Source organism: Crocuta crocuta, unplaced genomic scaffold (assembly GCF_008692635.1).
Source record: "Crocuta crocuta isolate KB4526 unplaced genomic scaffold, BGI_CrCroc_1.0 scaffold87, whole genome shotgun sequence".
Taxonomy (NCBI): Eukaryota; Metazoa; Chordata; class Mammalia; order Carnivora; family Hyaenidae; genus Crocuta; species Crocuta crocuta.
Genome location: NW_027532166.1, coordinates 6,611,797 through 6,633,669, shown reverse-complemented (window position 1 = coordinate 6,633,669; position 21,873 = coordinate 6,611,797). Strand labels below are relative to the sequence as shown.

General features: G+C 38.5%; 1 long non-coding RNA gene across 2 annotated transcripts; it reads left to right on the top strand.

Annotated features, from left to right (window-relative positions):
• Positions 1 to 409: 409 nt before the first annotated feature.
• On the top strand, positions 410 to 21,236 carry LOC144242009 (uncharacterized). Of its 2 annotated transcripts, none has more exons than XR_013338264.1 (5): positions 410 to 795; positions 2,257 to 2,305; positions 16,694 to 16,745; positions 19,911 to 19,965; positions 20,810 to 21,236. It is a non-coding gene; the product is annotated as an uncharacterized LOC144242009 (long non-coding RNA). The 2 variants fall into 2 exon arrangements; XR_013338265.1 differs by having other exon boundaries at positions 2,257 to 2,313.
• Positions 21,237 to 21,873: the final 637 nt, after the last annotated feature.

Genomic DNA, 21,873 nt, shown 5'->3' with positions numbered 1-21,873 from the left:
ATCCCTCCCCAAATGTAAAACATTATTACTATCATTTTATTGTATACAACAGCCATTCTCCAGAAATAGCTTGGCTTTTCTTAAGGATCAGGACCAAACATGAAATAAGCTTTCCTGCTTTCCTGCTTTTCTACACATATGGCTATATGAAGTAGCCATGTTGTAGAGCCCTGAAGTAATAGAATACACAGTATGTAATAAAGTAATGTCTATAATGTGTAACAACGCACTGTGCAAAGACTCTTAATTGTCCCACAGTATCCATTCTGCTTTTCCTTCACAGCCATGAAATTTTAACTCAGCACATGGCCACTCAGACTAAAGTCTGGCCAATAAGATAGAAGTACAATTGTCATGTGGCAGCTTATGAAACTGTAAGAAACAGCTATTACACAAAGTCTGCCCTTCTTCTCTTTTGTCCCTTTTTCTTCCTCACCTTCTAGAATGTGGAGGATGTCATCTGGTAGCATGAGAGACAGAGCCACAGTAGGGATGGCCAAGTAGGAGCTAAAAGGAGTGTAGGTCCCTGAGGACACGGCAAAACAAAAGCCACTATACCAACTCAGGACTCCATCCCACCACGTTTCATATAGGAGAGAAGTATACTTCTATCTTTTTAAAGCCCCTATTTGCTGGGTTTTATTGTTACTTACAGCCAAATTCAATCTTAAGTAATACACAGAGATTATAGCATAGCTCTTGTAGCCTAATTGCCTATCTAGGCAGGTAATAATTTGAATAACCTATAGCAGAGAAGAAATCCTGAATAGTAATGAGGATCTGAATTGTCCTGAGGTAAGAGCCTTTCATTCTTCATTGTTGATCTAAGGAACTCTTGTCATTTTCATTAAAGATATAATCTATCTTGTAATATGCAAAATAAGATGTTCTCTCTTCCCCACAAAATAAGATATTTTTCCACAGGCAAAATCCTGTCCTTTAAAGTTTCAATGCTGCTTCCTGAAGGAGAACCACCATCAAATCCTCCTGAGCACACACCCAAAATGCACACCCAAGAGTTCCTATGTCTCAAAACATTTCCAGGAAGTGATATCCAACAGGCCTGTCACCAGAGCCCTGTACCGATTACAAAGCACACTTCAGGGGTAATGAGGAAACTCATCCAACAAAATGGATAAATGTAAAATATGACTTAATATCTTATCAATGATTAAAGAAAACATGTACACTAAAAAGATGAATGATCCATATCAGCATATCAGTACTACTGTCCAATAGAATTTTAATTCCAACCACACATGTAATTTTATTTTATTTTATTTTTTTCTCATTAACGATTTTTTAATTGATTAAATATTGAAATGATAATATTTCACACATATTGGGTTAAATAAAAACATTATAAAATTAATTTCATCTATTTTTTACTTTCTATTTATTATTTTTAAAAANTTCTAGTAGGCTTCTGGTGGAGTCTGTCGGGTTTTCTATGTAGAGTATCATGTCGTCGGCGAAAAGTGATAGTTTGACTTCCTCTTTGCCAATTCTGATGCCTTTTATTTCCTTTTGTTGTCTGATGGCTGATGCTACGACTTCCAGTACTATGTTAAACAACAGTGGTGAGAGTGGACATCCCTGTTGCCACAGATGTAATTTTAAATTTTCTAGTAACTCCCCTGGAAAAAAGCAAAAGAAACAATTGAAAATAATTTTAACAATATCTTTTATTTAACTGAATGTCAGAAATATTATAAACATTACACAGTATAATCTAACTAAAAAAACAACATATTTTACTTTTTTAATGTTTATTTATTTTTGAGAGGGGGGGTAGGGACACAGAGAGAGGGAGACACAGAATCCAAAGCAGGTTCCAGGCTCTGAGCTGTCAGCACAGAGCCCAAAATAGGGCTCAAACTCACAGACCGCAAGACCATGACCTGAGCTGAAGTCGAATGCTTAACCCGCTGAGCCACCCAGATACCCCTATATTTTACTTTTTTTAAAAAAGAAAGCCTTCAAAACCCAGTGTATTTAACACTTGTAGCACAGTTCAACAAGTGTGCTAACACTTGCAGCACAGTTTGGGCTAGCCACATTTCAAATGCTCAGCAACCACTGTGGCTAGTGGCTACTCTATTGACAATACAGATCTAGAATAGAAATGGTTATGCTATTAGTACCATGTACAATAATTCCTTCACTTACCTACCACCAAGTTTTCCATTTGTGTTAACCTTTCCAAAGTGTTAGCTGCTGAATTTAACCCCATTCTTCTCATTCTGTCTTCCACAGAGGAGAGACACAATGACCCAAACCTTCCACATAATGACTCTCCACATCGGTAAGCAGGTAACTCCAAGGACATTTTCAATTTACCAAAGTACAAAGGTCCAATTCCTTTGGCCCTAGAAGGGGCAAATCCAAATCGCAGTCTCAGGGTTTCCTCTGCCAGCTCACTCACAATGACCTTCATTTGCCAGTAGAGTTCTAAAGCCAAGGTGACTAGGCAAGCTTTCCTTTAACTACAAAGCAGTACTGAGTAAAAATTCTGACTCACGTCTACTTGGATCTGTAAGAAGAATAATTTGAAGAAAAAGAAGAATAGCAGAAGGAAGAAGAGGGGGAGATAGAAGAAGAAAAGGGCAAAGAAAAAGAAGAAGTGGGAATAGGAAGGCAAAGAAATGTGCTGGCCCTCAAATGATTTGAGGGTTGACACTGGAACATAAATCCAAGAAAAATATCTGTTTCACCCACTTGCCTGGTTGGGAATTCAAGCATTGGTAATTTATTTCTTAGAGCTAAACCAAGAGTCCTTGCATACCCAGTTAAAATGCAAATAACCCTGGGAAGTAAAATACCAAACCTTCAGGTCTTACTACAATTTAATTCATCAAATATAAGCAATTTGGTCAACCAAGCAGGCCCTAGGGAGGCAGACACAAGTCGGTGAGTTGTGACATGCACGGTAGGAAAGATTCAGGAAATGGGAGCCAAGCCTTTTGGGCATTAGTGTTACAACCGGGGGGCACCTGACATAAAAGGCACTTTGAGCAGCAGAGGATGCTGACAGGACAGTGACTGCAACCCCTGACGGTTCCACAGTCCAGAGCCAGCCCTGCACACAACCTCCATTATGTCATCAATCCATAAAAATGCAATGGTTTCTCTTCTCCACTCTCTTGTCCTAACTCCTTTTGGAACTTCCTTCACTTTACCATGAATTTGCTACTTTAGGTTATCTGTGTTTACTTGTTGAAGATAGATACAAAGAATGCAGCATGTCGCTGTCAGTTCAACACTCATGTTTTATTAAGATCAGCTTCTCCTCTTTGGACCCAGTAAGCTTCTGGCCTTCCAGTTTACTGGACCCAACAATTAAATCATTGGGCTTTTTAAGATTCAACTTAACAGTAAGGCAGCTGAAAACCAGTGCTTGACAACACAGCCCAGAAATTTATGAATACCAGGAAAGATCCAACAGTTGAAAACAACAAAACAAAACAAAACAAAACAAAGAAGCACTTCATAGTTCAAGAGAGGTTATTCATTCAGGCATTCAACAACTGTAACTGAGTAGCTGCTATGTGCCTGGTACTGTGCTCAGAGAATAGCAGAAAGTGACACACAGAGTCACACATACCTGTGTTAGGTGCCATCACAGAGACGTCCTCAAGTGGAATGGGGAAACAGAGGAGGATGCTGGTTCATAAAAGTGCTTGTCCAAGGGCTTGGGCCCTTCCTTCTCACAGGTCCATCTCTCTCTCTCTCTCTCTCTCCCCGACACACACACCCTCTCTCCCTTTCTCTCTCCCCAAGCTGGCTTCTCAGCTAGAGGAACAACATTCACCAGCCATGAATACACAAACAATTGTGTGTCCCTGTTAGAAAGCAAAGAATGAAGGTGAGGGAAGTAGATGAAGAATAATAAGGAACAACTAGAATCAAAGTTCATTCTAAGTCCACTTTGCTAGTTATTATCTAAACAGTGAACATCCTGTAGGTAAAACCAGATCAATTCAGCTTTTTTGTGGGAGTCTTTGCCAAGAAAGTACTCTTTCTCTTCCTTAAGGCAAGTAAGATGGAATAAATGGGACTCCTCTTAAGTAAAGGCACCCCCACTCAGTGTCAGTACAAACTAAGTATCATCCTCAAGTGTCCCTGGAGCCTAAGGTTCTGGAAATGACCTCTGGACTAACAGGAAGGTAATAGGATGGACTTAAAAGTACCTATTGGAGGAACAGATCTTCTGTATGCTAGTCCTGTATCTAATCATTTTTAAAGTGAATTCTACCTTCATTTCCAATACATGTTCTTGACAGAAATAAGGAAAGGGGAGAAAAAGGTCCAATGCATTACAAAAATCACATTTGAGAATCCTAATATCCACTTCAAGGTGTATTCCTCTTTGGTAAACATGCAGTCTGTTTGCATTTAATTCTTCTACACAAGCCCTGCAAGAAAGTTAGCCAAATTGATAATCGATTCACATGATCTTTGCTCACTCACTTATTAAAACACACCAAACAGTTAATTCCCTTTTCTGTTGGGAGCTCTCACTGGTACCACACAGCCTGAATGTTAAACAGATGCTCAGGGCTCCAGGAATATAGCAAGCCATTAGGTGGTAACTATTTCAAGCCATTCAAAGCAAGTCTCTGAAATGAAAGGCCCACTGCACCTTCAATGAAACCTTCAGTGAATCTTTATTGATTTGATGACCCAGGGATGATAAAGAATATCTAAAGATCTCAGAAAGACCTGATTTAGTTGACCAATCCACATTCTCCCTCCTATTCCCTCTACTAGAATAAGGGGAGAGAGAAGAGTTTTTGAATATCCTTCACTCCTCCACCTGCAGCAGGATGCCACTAGACACACCGGTCAATACCCCTTACTAACAATCTTCCCAGTGCCTCGAGAACATTCCTCTATCAATATCTTACCCCTCCCCCCTCTCTCACATCATTTCACTTCCCTCCCCTTGACCCCACACTATCTTTTTCACTGAACAAGTTACCCTCCTCTTTATCCTGGTCCAGATGCCAATATCAAGGACTCTAAATAAATCATGGTGCTAGAAGAAAGCCAACAGATTATACAGGCAAATACTTTCTTTTTACAAACAAAAACTATTGGGCCTCAGCAGTTATTCTTTGACCAAGCTGTGACTATGAGCCAAGTTTCCCAACTCCTATGGTGATGCCCTCCTCCCTCTAGCCCTCTGACCTAGATGTAGTAATGAACATGTAACCCAAAGCTTTTCTGAAAATCTCGGTTGAGTCTTCCCACCTCAGAGTGTGGTACAAATGTTACTGTTAAATTTGTTCCTGACACTCCACTCATTCATACACTGGATAACCACTTACAGTGATCCTATCAGGTACAATGCACTGTGATAAATCTTTGAGAATACAAAAAATGACTTAAAACCTTCCAAGTATGGTGGAGAATATAGATAGATAATGAGATAGTGACATTACAATTAATAGGTAAAGTGGAGATATTTACAGGAAAATAAAAATGCATAGATAGAATAACTAAACAAAGAAACACCAAAGCACATAGTAAGTGCTCCATGGGTACAAGTTCATATCCTCTACACAGCAGTTAACAAATGCTAGCCTGTGAACCAAGTGCCTTTTCTGGGGAGTTTTCTTAATATACTGGAATGTAGTTCTAGAATCTATATTTTTAATTATTCCCTAGGATGTTCTAATAAGAACAGTAAGTTTTAGGACTCCACGCCTATTTTAATAAAGGAGAAGAAACAACTCTTAAGGAGTTTCACAGAGGAGATGATGTTCAAATTAAGTTTTTAAAGATAAGCAGGAGCCTCAGACAATTATTTCCAGGGATATAATTTAGAAAGGAATTATATTTTTTGTAGCTTCTCACATGGTAGAATTAGGACCAATGTATTAGAGTTAATATTTAATAAGAAATTTTTAGGGAGCTGTTTTAAAATGAATGGCCCATTCTGGGAGGCAAAGAGCAGCCCACCCCTGAAAGCATTCAAGCCCAGCTGGTTGACTAGAGCCCTTGGTTCTTATCCACTCAGGCAGATCTCCATCAAGTAGTGGGCCTGTTGTGTTAAATGCTCAATTCATATTGTTAATGAGTAAATCATATAATTAAGTACATGAACAAATTAACAAGTATCATTGCTTTTTTGGGGGGAGTAAAACCGGGGTCAGACTTTTTATATCTACTCTTATTATTTCTTATTAAGAAACTGACTTCAAAGACTGCAACATCATTCTCCACTGGTTTTTCACACGGGATATATTCAAAAATTGTTTACAAAACATTGGCTAAATCCCTATTAAATCCCATCTTGTTAGTTTTACCCTTTGCTTCTGGATTTTGAGACTTTTTTTTAGCTCCATTCTGACAGATCACAGATTGCAAATTTAGAGAACTAGAGCTCCAAGATGAACTAGAGCTCTGAAATCAGTGATGCTATAAGTGGGCAGAATTTCTACACATTTGTTAAAATCAAATTAGATCTACTGAATACACTAAAGGCTGTTTCCTTATCCTCTGGAGGAAAGCTTCAGGGAATGAAAAAGAAGCCCTTCATAGTACTTCCCTCAGTTTAATAACCAAGAACTGAGCATCTCCTCTGTGCCAAGAACTCAGATTCACAGAGAAAAGCAAGGCATGACTTGCCTCAAGGAAGCATCTTTCGCCATCTAGTAACTATTATCTATACCCTTAGCCAACAAAACACAAATCTTATCTTTTGAAGCTAAAGGAAGGGTACTTTCACTTTTAACTCCTCAGAGTTACTGTATGCCCCAAAAATGCACAGAATAAATTAAATAAAAACTAAGTATTGAATATTTTCCACACAAGAAAAGAGTATTTTTTCAGTGTTTGGTAGATTCCTCAGTCAGTGCAAAACTTATAAACCCAAATCAGAAAGAGGTAGATAAAATAGACACAACTGAGTGGCCCTTTCTACATGAGTCTTAATGGCAGTTGTGCAAGAGAGGATTGGGGATGAGGAGGAAGAGCATTAAGGGACTCAGGCCCTATATTCCTGACACAGATGCAGGTAGATGCAAGCACACCTGCCCTCCACTCAACCTCCCAACCCAAGGACAGCTACCTCATGGGCCACCAAACACCTGTGCCAACCAGTGGCTTGACATGCCTGGTATTTTTTTTGCAGGTGAAGAATCAAAAGACTCTGGTCGTTTTTTGTTTGCAGGTGTCTACCCTCTCCCTGAGCCCCAAAAATGTATAACCTATAATGAAACAATCTGTTTTTACACAAAATAGGGAAGACCAAGAAAAAGTTAAAAAGAGCTGCATTTTCTATTCAATGGGAAAGAGGAGAATAATTTCTTTATGAAACAAAATTAAATATTTTCCAAGCTTTTATTCTTTTCTCTTTAACCCCCTTAAGGTTCAAATCTAATTTTTTTTTAAAGAACCACCAAATTGATTCTCAGGGAATAATTGCCAAGGCGTGAAACTACTACCTGTATCCTGGAAACAGGCTGTACCATGGGTTGTTTCTTAATTTTCACCCTATTAGGGTAATTTCCTGCCACTGTGGGTTTTTATCCTGCAGCAGCCCCTGCACACTGGCATCCTGGCTCCTTCACAGCTGCATTGTCAAAGCAGAAGGTAAAGAGACCATTAGCATCTTTCTAGAAATAATCAGATGCACCAAATGCCACTGTCCTATTAGCCTGTCACAGGAGGGAAGGGAAGGAAAGAATATTGTAACCTGGGAAGGCTTGTCACCTCCAAGAACTTGGCTGGTGCAGTTATCTGACCTACAATGGAACAATTTATAAATCCACAGTCCTAAAAGAAAACAGACAATTCACAAACTAGAAAGCACAGTATGCAAAAATTGCTCACCCTTTCCAAGTAACAAAATGCAACTTTAAAAAATATATACAATGCCATTGTTTTTGCCTCTTAGCATTCCGTTAAATGATAAAATTAGATGTTGATGAGGGTCCAGTGAAACTGATATTTTTCTATAATGCCAGTGGCGTTGTAAATTTGAACAGCCTTTCTGGAAAACCAATTTAGCACTAAGAACCATAAAAATATTTATGCTCTTTGATTCAATAATTCCACTTACTGAAATCTATCCTTAAAAGTGTAGAAAAAGCTGTATACTCAAATATATTCATTGCACACCTATTTATAATAGCAGGGAAATTGGGAGGAAAATGTACATCTATAGATAAATAATTGAGTAAATCATAGTCCATTGACTGAAGAGACTAGTAAAAATAGTTCAAAGTAACGCCTAGCTGGTAGTAGGCACTCAATGCTAACTGTGTAGAAATGTATAAAAATCCTTACAAAATAAAATTAGATGAAAAATGTCTCACACAAATATGTATGTATGCTTATTACAACTGGACAATATGTCTATGGAAAAAGAAAGTCAATTTTCTAAATTTTCAGTAATGGGAATTTTTTGATACTTTCACACTATACTAAAAAATGCAAAAATAAAAGAATCAACATGTCTCCCTGGATGTCAGTAAGCTGGATATCCCATTAGACCATAGGTAAGAATGCGCTCCCACACCTCTCATTCACACTGGCTTCCGACAGTAAAAGGAGGAGGAGACCGGAGAACACACAACAAGAGGAAGAAAGAGCAAACAGGGCTTATGGACACATATAGAAGATGATCAGTGCAAAGGTGGACATGATGCAGAAGCAGTGAGTGGGTCTTCTCTGGGACCAACCAGAACCTTGTCCCAGACTTTCCCACTGCTTCAGTTCCAGTTTGGCAGCAGAGACCCCAGTGCAGATGCATAAACAGCTACATGTGATGTCCTGAGAGCCACAGAGTGAGTGCCCATAGGGCCCTTCTTTCAGCAGCATAGATATCGTTCTAGAAATAAAAGACCCAAGTTTGATGCCAAATGAAACAAGGAAAAGCTACTAGATTAGAAGTCTAAGAACCTGATTTGGATCCAGTTCTGCACAGCTTTAACTGTGAGGTTAAAGTAACTTCTGTCTGAATCTTAGTTTACTTATTGGTAAAATGAGCAGACCAATCTCTGCCCCCAGCTCCCTCACGAGGCTCTTATGAGGATCAGATAACTAGTGCAGTGGTATATGAGTGTTGTATGAACCATGGTCAGGGATGCCACTCATCAACAAAAGAGATCTTGGAGTTTGCCACTTTATGGCTCATTCTGGGGCTGAGCATGGTGGCAAATTCTTATACGATCAGAAATCAAAGAAACCTCCATGAATTCCCAACCTATGGATGAAAACCACATGCCTCCTCCAGGGCTCCTTTATTGGCCTATGATTGCTACACAGAAGAAAATTATATGAAACTGTAAGACTCACACACACACACAGAAACCCTGTATATAAATAGTTGCACGTACTGGCAATAGGTTGAAAAGTGCAAGGTCCCATTTTTTTCCTGCCCTCAAGTCCGGAAAACCATCAGTGTCACTACAAAAGCTATTCCTTCTAGCAATGGATCGGAGCCCAGGTGAAATAGCTCACTGTTAGTGGGCATGAGCAAGTTAAATAGTGAAACCCCAGAGGAACTACAAGGAAGAGAGTTATCTGTTATGTCTGAGACACAAGAGGTAACAAAGTGAGTGACTTCCATATAAAATGACCACTTTTCAAGTATCCCTTCCTACAAGAAGTGTGTTCTTCCTACCAAAGATCAAGGTGATTTATAGAACTCATCCTACCACCAGCTCCCAGTGTAGCGAGGGACACACAACATACACAGCAGCAGCAGCATTCCTCAGTAACAAGAGACACGCCTCTTGCAGAAAGTGCAGAGGGAGAGGAAATCTGTGTTTTCTCAAGTATTTATTTGTCCCCTAAGTACTGGAGACAAAACAGAGAAGCACTTGGACAAGGTCTCTGCACCATATACCTTATTATTCTAGCTCCCTCAGGTCTGACATTGTACAATCTGCATAGTAGCAAATTAAGAATATAGAAACATAGTTTATGAAGTTTTGCAGTTAGGGTATTATTTTGAGTAGTTATGACAGACTGAAAATTCTCCACAGTTAGAGTAAAATTACCCATACAAAGAACTATCCATTTAGAGACAGGATACAAATAACATGGAAAAAAAACACTTTTTTATCAACATAGGACACATTCTTATCAGCATCTACTACCCTCAAGTGCTAACAAGTGAGAATCCCCTTCATTTAAGGATCCACCCTCCCCTGTCCCAATCTGTGTATTTTTAGTGAAGCATCTCCAATCCCAGATATCAGAGTAGAGCACATGAACCAGGTTAAGCCAATCAGCACACCCCGCTCCTCTGGCCACAATTATTACTTCAGGGATGGACACTGGACCTACACCAAGCCAAGAAGGCCAAAAAGATTCAATTTTAGTTTTAAGGCGTTCTTTTTTCCTTTTTTCTTTTTAAATGTTTTATTTATTTCTGAGAGAGAGACAGTGTGAACAGGGGAAGGTCAGAGAGAAAGGGAGGCACAGAATCTGAAGCAGGCTCCCCGCTCTGAGCTGTCAGCACAGAGCCCGATGTGGGGCTCGAACCCACGAATCGTGAGATCATGACCTGAGCCGAAGTTGGACGCTTAACCAACTGAGCCACCCAGGTGCCCCAAGGTATTCTTTTAGAAACATTAGAGGAATATTCCTGTGCTTGCTTGCTCTCTCTTGCTCTCTCTCGCTCTCTCAGGAAATAAACGAGAGAGCTGCTATAGTGAATCTGAGAACAGGTGGAGGCTTATTACAAAGAAAGTGAGGCCAAAACAGAAAAAGAGAATATGAATCCTGGTGACATCATGTGGATGAAGCCACAACTTAAACCTTTCCCTGTAGCTGCTTACTTACATGACACAGATGAATTTAAATTAGGTATTCTGTCATTTGCAACGGACAGCATCCTAACTGAAATAATGGCCAAGTCTGAACCAAAGCACAAGAAGGAGATGATCTAGACAGAGTGTGGGCAGAAATATTTCACTTAAAACATGGTCAAGTATTTCTTCAGTTCCTTAAAGAAGATAAACTTGACTTAATACTAGAACCACCATGCATATCACTGGAATTATGCTTTGACCACTTGTCTGAAATGTATGAGGATTTGGGTGGGTTGCACAGAGGATAAAAACAAACAAACAAGAGTAGCTTAAAAAGCAATCAAGGAAGTCCCAAGGCCCCTTTCTGTACCAAATATCAATCCTGCTGACTGTGGGAAGGTTCCGGATATCCTAGAGTTAGAACACTGGAAGCCAGACTCGTAGATAAAAGAAGCAGTTATATGCTAAGGGGCTGAGACCAATGACTATTTGTCAATAAGTACAAAAGCATTTCATTATTTTTACAACTTGCATGGCCATTCTAGTGTATAATAGTGGGGAGAAACATCAGTCCAGTATGTCCCCACCTATTCCTGCCACACAGTTCTCCTTGATCCTCACTGGTGGCTGGATAAACGCAACACCACAGGTACAAAAGAAAAAAAGCACCAGCTGGATTATAGGGACCCTTATTTATACACCACTGCATGGCCATCTGTCTCACACCTGGCAAGGAAAAGGTGGGGAATAAGAGGAAGAGAAAGGGAAAGAGAAATTAGAAAAACTAGAGTCATTGATCGTCTTATTTTATCTTTTACACCAAGTCAGCCAGAATGTACCTCCTCCAGTTCCTAGCAGGCTGCAATGCCACGTAAGAATACACTTAGTGAGATGGCGATAATGTCACTGGAGGAGTTGTTTAAGCAGAAAAGGTTACGTTACCGGGAAGTTAGAGACAAGATGTGCTGTGAGTAAATTTCCATGTGGATAATCAGCACTCCCCAAATTAGCAGATGATTAAATTATGTTTACAGCATTTCAAAGATAATGTATTAATAATAAATTCAGATATTACAAAGGGTAAAATAAATTCAAGCCCTCAGTCTAAACCGTTGTTCTTTCTAAAATCTTGGAAAATTTAGACTGGCTTTTGTGCAATTATTTTTAATCTTAACAACACTTCCCAGGACAAGTGAAAGCATTAGCCAGTAAAATCCTTATGAGATTTTAAGTCCAATATGCGGGCTAAGAAGTTTTTCCAATTGCATTGATCATTTGAACTCTAGAGCTCCTGATCCTGAGGGCACGTTGTTTTGCTCCTCATTAACCATAAAAAAGTAAGGATGGTATTGCACTTATTTTAAAAGCTATTTTCTAAAGATTGACTTTGAAAAACATGGTCATTTTCCTCAATTTGAGTATGATTTCTTCTATTTGCATGTAATTTCATGAAATGATTATATTTAGACTGGTTCTGTTTTAGTCATAACCTTGTAAGGGGGTAAAGCAAGGTGGGAGGGAATCTGAAAATAGTAAACTTTCATGTTGAACTGGTCCCACCTGAATTTTGGAAGTGACATCATAAGCTCTTTGATGACCAATAAGGATCCATGCAGATTGGTATCAATCTGTATCGAACACCAAAACAGTTTTGTTTATAGAACATTTCTTAGTCTTTTTTTCTCTTACTGAAGGGCTTTTTTTTTTTTGACAGTTTGGAGAAATGTATTCTTGTCTATAAGAACAACTCTTCCCTTTCAGCTCCTATTTCCTATTAAATACAACTAACTATAAGGCAAGATAACAGATATTTTGAAATGAGTAAAACCCAGCTTCTTCCCTCAAATGGCTTACAACGTAGCCTTTCTTCCTCTTCATTTTTCACCCTCTCCCTCCCAAGCAAATTTACTAAAGTTGAGAATCCTCTCCTCCCTGTTCCTGTCTTCTCTTCTTAGAGAAACCTCCCGGTCCACAGCCTGATATATAAGATGCTCTGTTTTTACCCATCCATGCCAATTAGACAAATGACTCATGTGGGACTGAGAGGTGTTTCTCTCCTAGAAAATGGGAAATGGAGTTAGAAAAGACTAAGGCTGCTTGTCCTTGTTTGGAATGAGAATCCAGGTGAATCGGGGTGTTTAGGTATATCACACCGAAGCAGAAAAGGCAGCTCCACAGACATGGATGTACACAGAGATGTAATGACACAAAAGCATGAAGTTCACGAGTAATGAAGTAAAGGTACAGGACTGCCCTTCCAGTCCATGCTCCACTCCATTAGGAAGCTATGCTTCCTGTGGTAGGACCCTGTGGGGCAGATGCCCCAGGGCCCCTGGATCTTTCCAATACATTTCCCCTGATCAGCTTACACTTATTGAATGGGTTCCTGTTCCTTCAACCAAATGTTCCTTCTCTAACACATAACTAGTGAACTTAAGATCACAACAGAAAATAAATTCCAGCAAGGGATGGCAAAAAGGGCACTAACTCAAGAGTGTGTAGACATGTGATTTTTAGTTTAGATTTTTCTAGCAATGCTACAGTGATCAGATAACCCAGATTTTCTAGGCAAGTCATGATGTTTAAAAATCTCATTACATTGTTAAAAGAACATTATAAACACATGGAGGCAGGAGTGTGTTGATAAATGTTTAACATGTCTCAGCTCTCTGGCAAATAAAAATCATGACCTGATATGTAGCTTTTGCCAATTTCCATGGTATAAATACTTCTATCATGGTTGATTTCAAGCCACTGAACGATGAGAGTTAGAAAGAGATACCAACAATCAGCCCTTACGAATGAGTATAAGATGGCTGCCATACACCACTATGTAGGACACACATTTTGTTATTGGAGAGACTTGGGTTTCCGACATAGATTTGCCCTTTCATTATCTATGAAGTGGATTTACATTTAAGCCTCCATTATCTATAAAATTGTAATAAAAAATAATAACCTACCACACAGTAAGCTGTTGGAGGAGGATCAAATAAGATATACTGCAGGGATATAATGGACAACTTGGCAACTACTATTAATAATACTGTATTGCATATTTGAAAGTTGCTAAGAAAGTAGATCTTAAAATTTCTCATCACATGAAAGAAACATTGTAACCATGTGTAGTGATAGGTGTTAACTAGACATTGTGGTGAGCACTTCCCAATATATATAAATATCAAATCATTACATTGTACACCTGAAACTAATATAATGTTATATGTCAGCCATAATTCAATTTAAATTTTTTTAAATAAATAATAATAATGAATAATTTTTTATTTTATTTTTTTAATGTTTATTCATTTTTGAGAGAGAGTGTGAGCGGGGGGAGAAGCACAGAGAGATGGGGACACAGAATCTGAAGCAGGCTCCAGGCTCTGAGCTGTCAGCACAGAGCCCAATGTGGGGCTCAAACTCACAAACTATGAAATCATGACATGGGCCGAAGCCAGACACTTAACTGACTGAGCCACCCAGGCACCCAAATGAATAATTTTTTTAAAGCATATGTCTTATGCAAGACTGGAAATATAGGTAATCAATTAACAGTGATAATTACTGTTCTTGTTTTTGTCTTTGTTGTTATTATGACCATTACTGTCAGATTATGAGTATTAGTTGTAGATTGGATAATATAGTCCTTCTAATTATTACCAATTTCCTGAATGATCTTAAATAAATCTTTATGTAAGTCAATATCCTTATCTGTAAAATGAAGTTCTAAGTTAACTCTATTCTTGCCTTCAAATTCTAAAATTCTATAATAACATACAGTGAAACTAAGTATATGTGAAAAAAAGAGAGAGATTTGAGTTGAGGGTAAAGGGAATGGAAAGTGATGGGATTTGGTGCCCAATCCTTTTGGACTTGGTGCCCAAAAGGAGATGGCGTGATCAACCTCATGCTACCTTATTTCCTTACTTCCCATATTCCCAACACACACATACATGCACATGCGCACATGCACACATGACACACACACGCTTCTTAGGATATGTATATGCACACACAGAGGGAACAGACTGGTCAAACAGCAGATTTATCTGCTTGTTGGGGAGGGTTTGGGCACAGAAGTTGATTTTTAGTGAAGCCTTCAAAACAACCAGTTTACTTCAGATTACAATAGTAAAAGCATCTCTGCTCCTGATTAAGAGAAAGGGCTAAACTAAATCAAGGAGGAAGAATGGGAAATGGAGCCCCAAGAGAAGAAGGACTAACTTAAAAGGGATAGGAAAAGAATATAGAAAAAATTATTTTCTAAAAAGGAAAATCAGGTGCGCCTTGGTGTATCAGTCAGTTAAGTGTCTGACTCTTGATTTCAGTTCTGGTCATGATCTCACAGTTTGTAGGTTCGAGCCCCACACAGGGCTCTGCACTGACAGGATGAAGCCTGGAACCTACTTCAGATTCATTCATTCATTCATTCTTTCTTTCTTTCTTTCTCTCTCTTTTCTCAAAACTAAATAAATAAACTTAAAATTTTTAAAAAAAGGAAAACCAAAGAAGAGGTCAATTGGAAAAAAAAATGAGAAGAGGAACAAGATTGCAAGAGGAGAGACATACAGTCAACACAATGGACAAGAGAAAGAATTAGCCATGAGTGAATTTTTTACTGACTTTTTTTCTCACAGCATCAGGTATTTTCTAATCCCCAGAAGGGTAGTAGTAAGTTTATGGATGGACATGCAGCAACTCTGAGTATAGTTCTCTCTGTCTTCAGTATGGACTGAGAAGGTGCAAGGAGACACCCTTTTGTCATATAATTTACATTCAAAGAAACTTAAAAGGCAGGAAAGGCAAGCTGTTTGCTGCATCCCATTTACAATCCTGTAACACTGGAGCCAAGTACCCAGAATATTCTGGACAGATTAATCTTTGCCAAAGTCTATATAAAGATGAAAAAATGCAAAATTAAATTGATTCTGTCACTTAAAATAAAGAGTAATTACTTATGGAAGGAAGGAAACCAAATAAAGTAGCAAGGAAATTCTCTGATTTAGTGAAATTCATAGAAATGAAAAGATTTTCTATAAGATCTGTTATATGAGCTGTAATTTTCCAAGAGTGCAGACATGGTATTTGATTGGAACCTTCGATCAACTCTTGTTAAGGTTGTTGCTCCCTCTTATCATTGCTAGCACAGTATAAAATTTCCACATCCTGACATAGTCATATTGCACCATAAAGAAAACACAGTCAACCTGTTTGAAATTGGGCTCCAGATTTAGCACCAGATGATTTGAGCTTTGCCTAAACTTATCTTTGGGTCTGGAAAGTAATATTTGTTTACTGCTTAAAACACACCATTTGCGAATGAAATGATCATTCCTGAATCACAACGCTATAAAAATGTTCTCTCTGGGTAAAATCAAATGAAGAATTAAATTCTTTTGCAGTGAACCTGGGACTATCCTTACAGTCAATTTAACTACTTTGATGGAGTGAGAAGACACGCACTTAAATATAGTTAAAATTAAAGATACTTTTTTGCTAGAGTTATCCCTAAACACTGAAACTAGGTTTAGCTTTTACTTCCTACCTTAGACTATAGGGATCTGTAGGGTCTTCTGGCCTAAGCACACACCAGAACATGGATAAGTTATAGTCAATTGACAAAATTAGAATTAAATAAAAGTCAGAAAATTAGAGACAGCAAAAATGAAAAGGTAAAGGGCATCTCTTTCATGATAACTAATAAATCTGTTGGCTCAACACATTGAGGATGTGAGCTAAGCTTTCAGAAAGATGAAAATGAAGGAGGGTTTTTCCCTCTCCGCTCCAAATCAGATTACAACGTGCACACAAAAGGATCTGCAAATAGAAATAAGAAAATTCCATTAACGTGATAATGATATCCTGAATGACCTGAACAAACAAAGGATCTCTAGATGTAATTTGTCCATCATTTCCTTTTCCAGGTTTTGTGAATGCCTGACTTGAAAGATTTAGGAAAGACTGCTCCTAGGCCAGGTTTGTTCCATCTGTCAGAGAATCCCTACAGGACAAATTAATTTAACAAAATGTGATTTAAATCGTGATGTTAGATTGTTTCCACTTTCATTAATTAAAAATAATATATATTAAGAGTCAGCCTCAGAGATGCCTTATGCATGTTAGACTAGGTCTGAATTGAAGGGTACTCACTGGTCAAACATGTTTGACCTTCCTGGAGCCTGCTCTCTGCCTCCAATAAACCACTGGACCATGACAGGCCACTATTAAAATGCACATGTGATGTGAAGTTAGTAACAACTTTGTTTGAATGAGATTCTATACTCCGGTCTCATTCCTGCCCCTTGCACAGGACCACAATGGGCCAGAACTAGGTCTTGTGTGGATAGTTCCCTCAAATGGCTCAAAAGGACAGGATTCAGTTAGTAAATCCAAAGTCTACCAAGGATCAAGAGGCAAATGAGGGGAGCTATTTTTATCTTCAAGTCCAGGGGGGGCTAAGATGCAGGTAGATACAGGGGATGAGACCAGAGAGAAGAGCTAGCAGACAGTGAGATGGCAGAGGGGATAAGAGCAATGGTGAAATAAAGGGAGAAGACTCTAGAAGTCATAGAGACAGGCAGGAGATACTGGCTTTCCTATGTGCACCCTGTATGCCACAGGGCTGGGGGCCTGGTTTACACATAGATTTGAGGTGAAAAGTTTCCCAAGAAAAGTTAGAGAAAGTTCCAAAGCAAAAGGAGGAATTAATGCAGTAAAATAATGTGATGAGTACTTAACATGTGTTAAGTATCACTAGTTGATCGATGGCACTGCAGTGGAAAAGGTCTGTGTGCAGCATAGGCCAGGAAAAGGGGTCTGTTTGTGAGGCACCCTGGTCTTCTGAAGATAGATCTACCTGGCCAAGTCACAGAGCACTAAAGCAGAAATCATTCTTCTCCCAGAGCTCAATATAGAACAAGGGTTTTTAGAACATGGGCTCTCCAGACTCTGAGTTTGAACTCTGGCTCTGTCACTTAGCAGCTCTGTGACTTTGGACCAGTAACTTCAACCTTTCCTTTAGAAGTAAGACTAGCACCTACTTCAAAGGGTTGTTGCACAGATTAAATGAGTGAGTAAATGTACAGTGCTTAGGAAAATGCCCGGTACATAGTAAGCACTCTACATGAGCTATTATAATTGTTCACTAGCATAGTTGATACTATATTATGAAAGATAGAAAAGGATTAGCAAATAGACCCCTAGCCACTGGAGTTTATGTTTCTATAATGTAATGCCTAATAACCCGATCTGCTTTCTGTAGTGGAGGAGATACCTTTACTCAACTTATCTGCTTTTTCCTTAATAATATCATGTCAGTAAATTAGAATCTCCCAATTCAAAGTAAGGTTTAAATGTAAGTTATAATTTATAAGTAATTTTTTAAAAAATATTATATTATAAATTATTATCAATTGACTTGTTGAAACAATTTTGATATACATTTGACACTTCTTGCATTACAATAGTGTTGGAAAGGTTACTCTACATGTATTTATTCAACCCAGACAACCCTGAAGGACAAAGTATTACAGAGATACTTCCTAGCATCATTTGCTTTCATTCAGAAAAAAAGCTCAGTCTCTCTTTTAACCACAGGAGTTTTCTTACGAAGTGGTTCCTTAAACCAGTTTGTGACTCATCCTCCTGCCATATTCCTGAGGTGGATCATGGAACACAGCAACCAGCCATTTTCTCCAGCTCGAACTAAAATTGGGCTATTAGCTAAAGCCGTGACACTAGCAGACCCCAACCCCAGACAATCTGTGCTTTAACCAGCTCAGCAAGTCATTTTGATGCATGCTCAAATTTGAGAAACACTGGCCTAGAGAAGCTTGACCACAACCTGACAGTCTCCTTATTGAACTTGCCCAAGGTCACACAGTGATAACTGGGAGAACCCAGAACAAGGGCTCACATTCTTACCAGTAAATCATGTTGCTTTACCCTTCTTTGTGCCACTTTCAGAGGGGGTGGGAGAAGCTTTGGAAATTAAACTATGGAAAAAGTATCAAATTCCATTTTAAAAGCATTTACAGTAAAAATGGCAATTTTCTCAGTTTTCTACAACCTAGCATATTTTGACTCCCATATCAACTAATCAAATATTTCTTCAGAAGCATTTCCAATGCATAAAACCACCAGATACAATCTGCCTTCTCCTAAGAAAATTCAATACATGAAAATCTGCTTACAAAACAGAAAAATCAGAGTTTTAACTTTACAAAAGAATTTGCCACCTAATTTCTTTTCTTTAAAAAACTAGTTTCCTATACATTTATACAGTGGTTCATTTTACAAACTTTTAATATACATGCAAAATTTAGGAGGCATATCAACTAAGTGCTCAGTCTCTTATAGAATTGAATCATTCATTATCTTTCTCATTAATTCTCTGTAGTTATGTTCATCATTTTAAAAATAAGAACTCTACTTAAAATTTTGAGGACAGCTAGGAGTCACCCTAATCTCTTAGGGCAGTGGTCTCCAAGTCTGAGATACATTGCAGAGACCTGATTTCAATACAGACTTCTAGGCCCCAATCCCAAGAGTTCTAACTCCATAGGCCTGGGGTTGGGCCCAAGATTGGACATTTTAAACAAATTCCAGGAAATGCACTTTGAAGACCACTGCATAGAGAATTTCCAGAGGAGAGATGAATAAAAATTCCCTGCAATATTCTTCCTCAGTTTTCAAACTGTGCTATGTTCATAATTCAAGAAATAGTTATTTCCTCAAAAACATAGTTAATAAACCCTTATCACCACCCATGAGGAGACTAACTCAGACCTAAAATCAGAAAATGAAACAATAGTAAATCCTGACCACACACACTTGGTAAATACCCAGATTAAACTAGTTTTAAGAAGTATCATCAATAAAAGGGAAATAAACTGCCTTTCCTGCTTTGGGAGGAAATTTTAAAGAGGTTACCCTTGGCCACCTATGAGAGGTTTATGATACTGAGTCTCTAGCTATTAGCACCTTGATGAGGTGCTTCTCCATACAGTTATACAATTCAAGAAGAGACAATGAAAATCAATTAACCAAATAACACAATTAAAGATAGCATTTACTGAGCACTTACTATATTTCATATGTTATTATCTCATTTCATCTGCCTGATACTCCTGTCCAATAAAGAAGATGAAGTCTATTTTGCAGATGCAGCCAACATGACTGAGAGGAGTTGTGCCAGGTAACACAGTGGATAAATCACAGAGCTAGGGCTTGAAGACAGATTGTGAGATCCCAAAGCTTAGGATCTTCTTTTTACTCCATGGTGACTATCACATAAAATGAAGGTTTGATCCTCCCACTCATCAGAAAAAACATAGTCCCTGAGTACAGAGGCTCTGACATCTCCTTAACTTGGATATATTAGGCACAGAGCCTCCATGAGTTTTAATAGTGTACCTGTTTTCTATTGCTATATAACAAATTACCCCAGCAGTCTATAGCAATAGCCATTTAATTGTTTTCAACTCTGTACACCAAAAATCCAGGTGGGCTCCACTGGGTTCTGTGCTCAGGATACCACAAGATTGCAATCAAGATATTAACCAGGCTGGGTTCTTCTGCAGACATTCTGAGAATAAATCTTCCAACCTTCATCCATGTTGTTGGCAGAGTCCAGTTCCTTGCTAGTTGTCAGCTGTCACTTACAGCTTCTAAAGTTCATACCCCCTCCTTGTCATGTGGCTCCCTCCATCTTTAAGCCAGCAATGACTTCCTCTTCTGTTGCTAGCCAGAGAACACTTTTTGCTTTTAAAAGTTTCATCTGATAAATGTCCACCCAAATAACCTCCTGTGTTTAAATCAAGGAATTTAGGGACTTAATTATATCTTCAAAGTTCCTTCACAACAATATGTAGATTAGCATTTGACTGAATAAGCAGGGATTTGAAATCTCTGGGGGGAAGTGGGGTAAAGGGGACATCTTTAGAATTCTGCTTACCACAGAAGGTTAGAATTTTACTTGATTCCCAAAGGTCAATGATTCCTAAAGTGTACATGTTATCATAACCCCTCTGTCTACACAGGTAACTTGGAGACTATTGGCCTATCTCCAGAGAACCTGGGATTTGCTCTACACCCTTGCTGCATCATGTTAATTGATGAGTTTCGTCCCTAAGAAGAAATCCTACTGTGGGCAGGGTCCAGGATTCACTACCTCATGGACATTTATCCAAATTCTAACTTGAGAATCAGCCAAAAAGATAAATGTCCAGGTAGGGGTACCTGGGTGGCTCAGTCAGTTGAGTGGCCAATTTTGACTCAGGTCATTGTCTCAAAGTTCATGGGTTCAAGCCCTACCTCAGACTCCATGCTGACAGCTCAGAGCCTGAAGATTCCTTCGGATTGTATCTCCCTCTCTCTCTGCCCTTCCTCAGTTCTCTCTCTCCCTCCCTCTCTCTCTCTCCCTCCCTCTCTCTCTCTCTCAAATAAACATTATTTTTTTTTTAAAGACAAATGTTCAGGTTATTAAAGAAAATTATTTTCTCATAGATCGTGTCTTTGAATAATTATTTTAACATTTTGTTTTATGTACAGATGTAATCTTATTCTCCTACTAGACTAGATCCCTCAGGAAGAGAACTGTATCTTAAAAAATCTTTGTGTTCACAATAGTGCCTAGCAGAGTGCCTGATATTCAGAAGATACTCAGTATATGCTTGATGAATTCAATTATTTGCAATAAGGACCACTGCTTACTATTCATCAGGTGTTAACATTACATTTTATTTTCCTTTCCCTTCCCTTTGGATAAAAACTGGAGAAAGTGGCTTCCCTTCTTAAACGTAAAACCTATAGATGCAATCAGTATAATCATTCAAAGCATATGGTTAGTGTTTATGATTGTAAGGGTTTGACAGTGTTTCCTATACAGTAATTTTTAAGAATCTTTGGGGCTGCAAGTTTAAAGCTTTGTAAGGACAGCTCAGCTATTCATTTTAAATGTAGAAAAAATATAATTTGGTGATTTTCTTGTCAAGAAACTTAAAATGTTTAAATGTTTTCACTCATTGAGACTGTTACATAATTTGAGGGTCTCAAGTCCACAAGGAATCCCCTGGCTGACTAGAAAGAAACACTGGGATGAGGC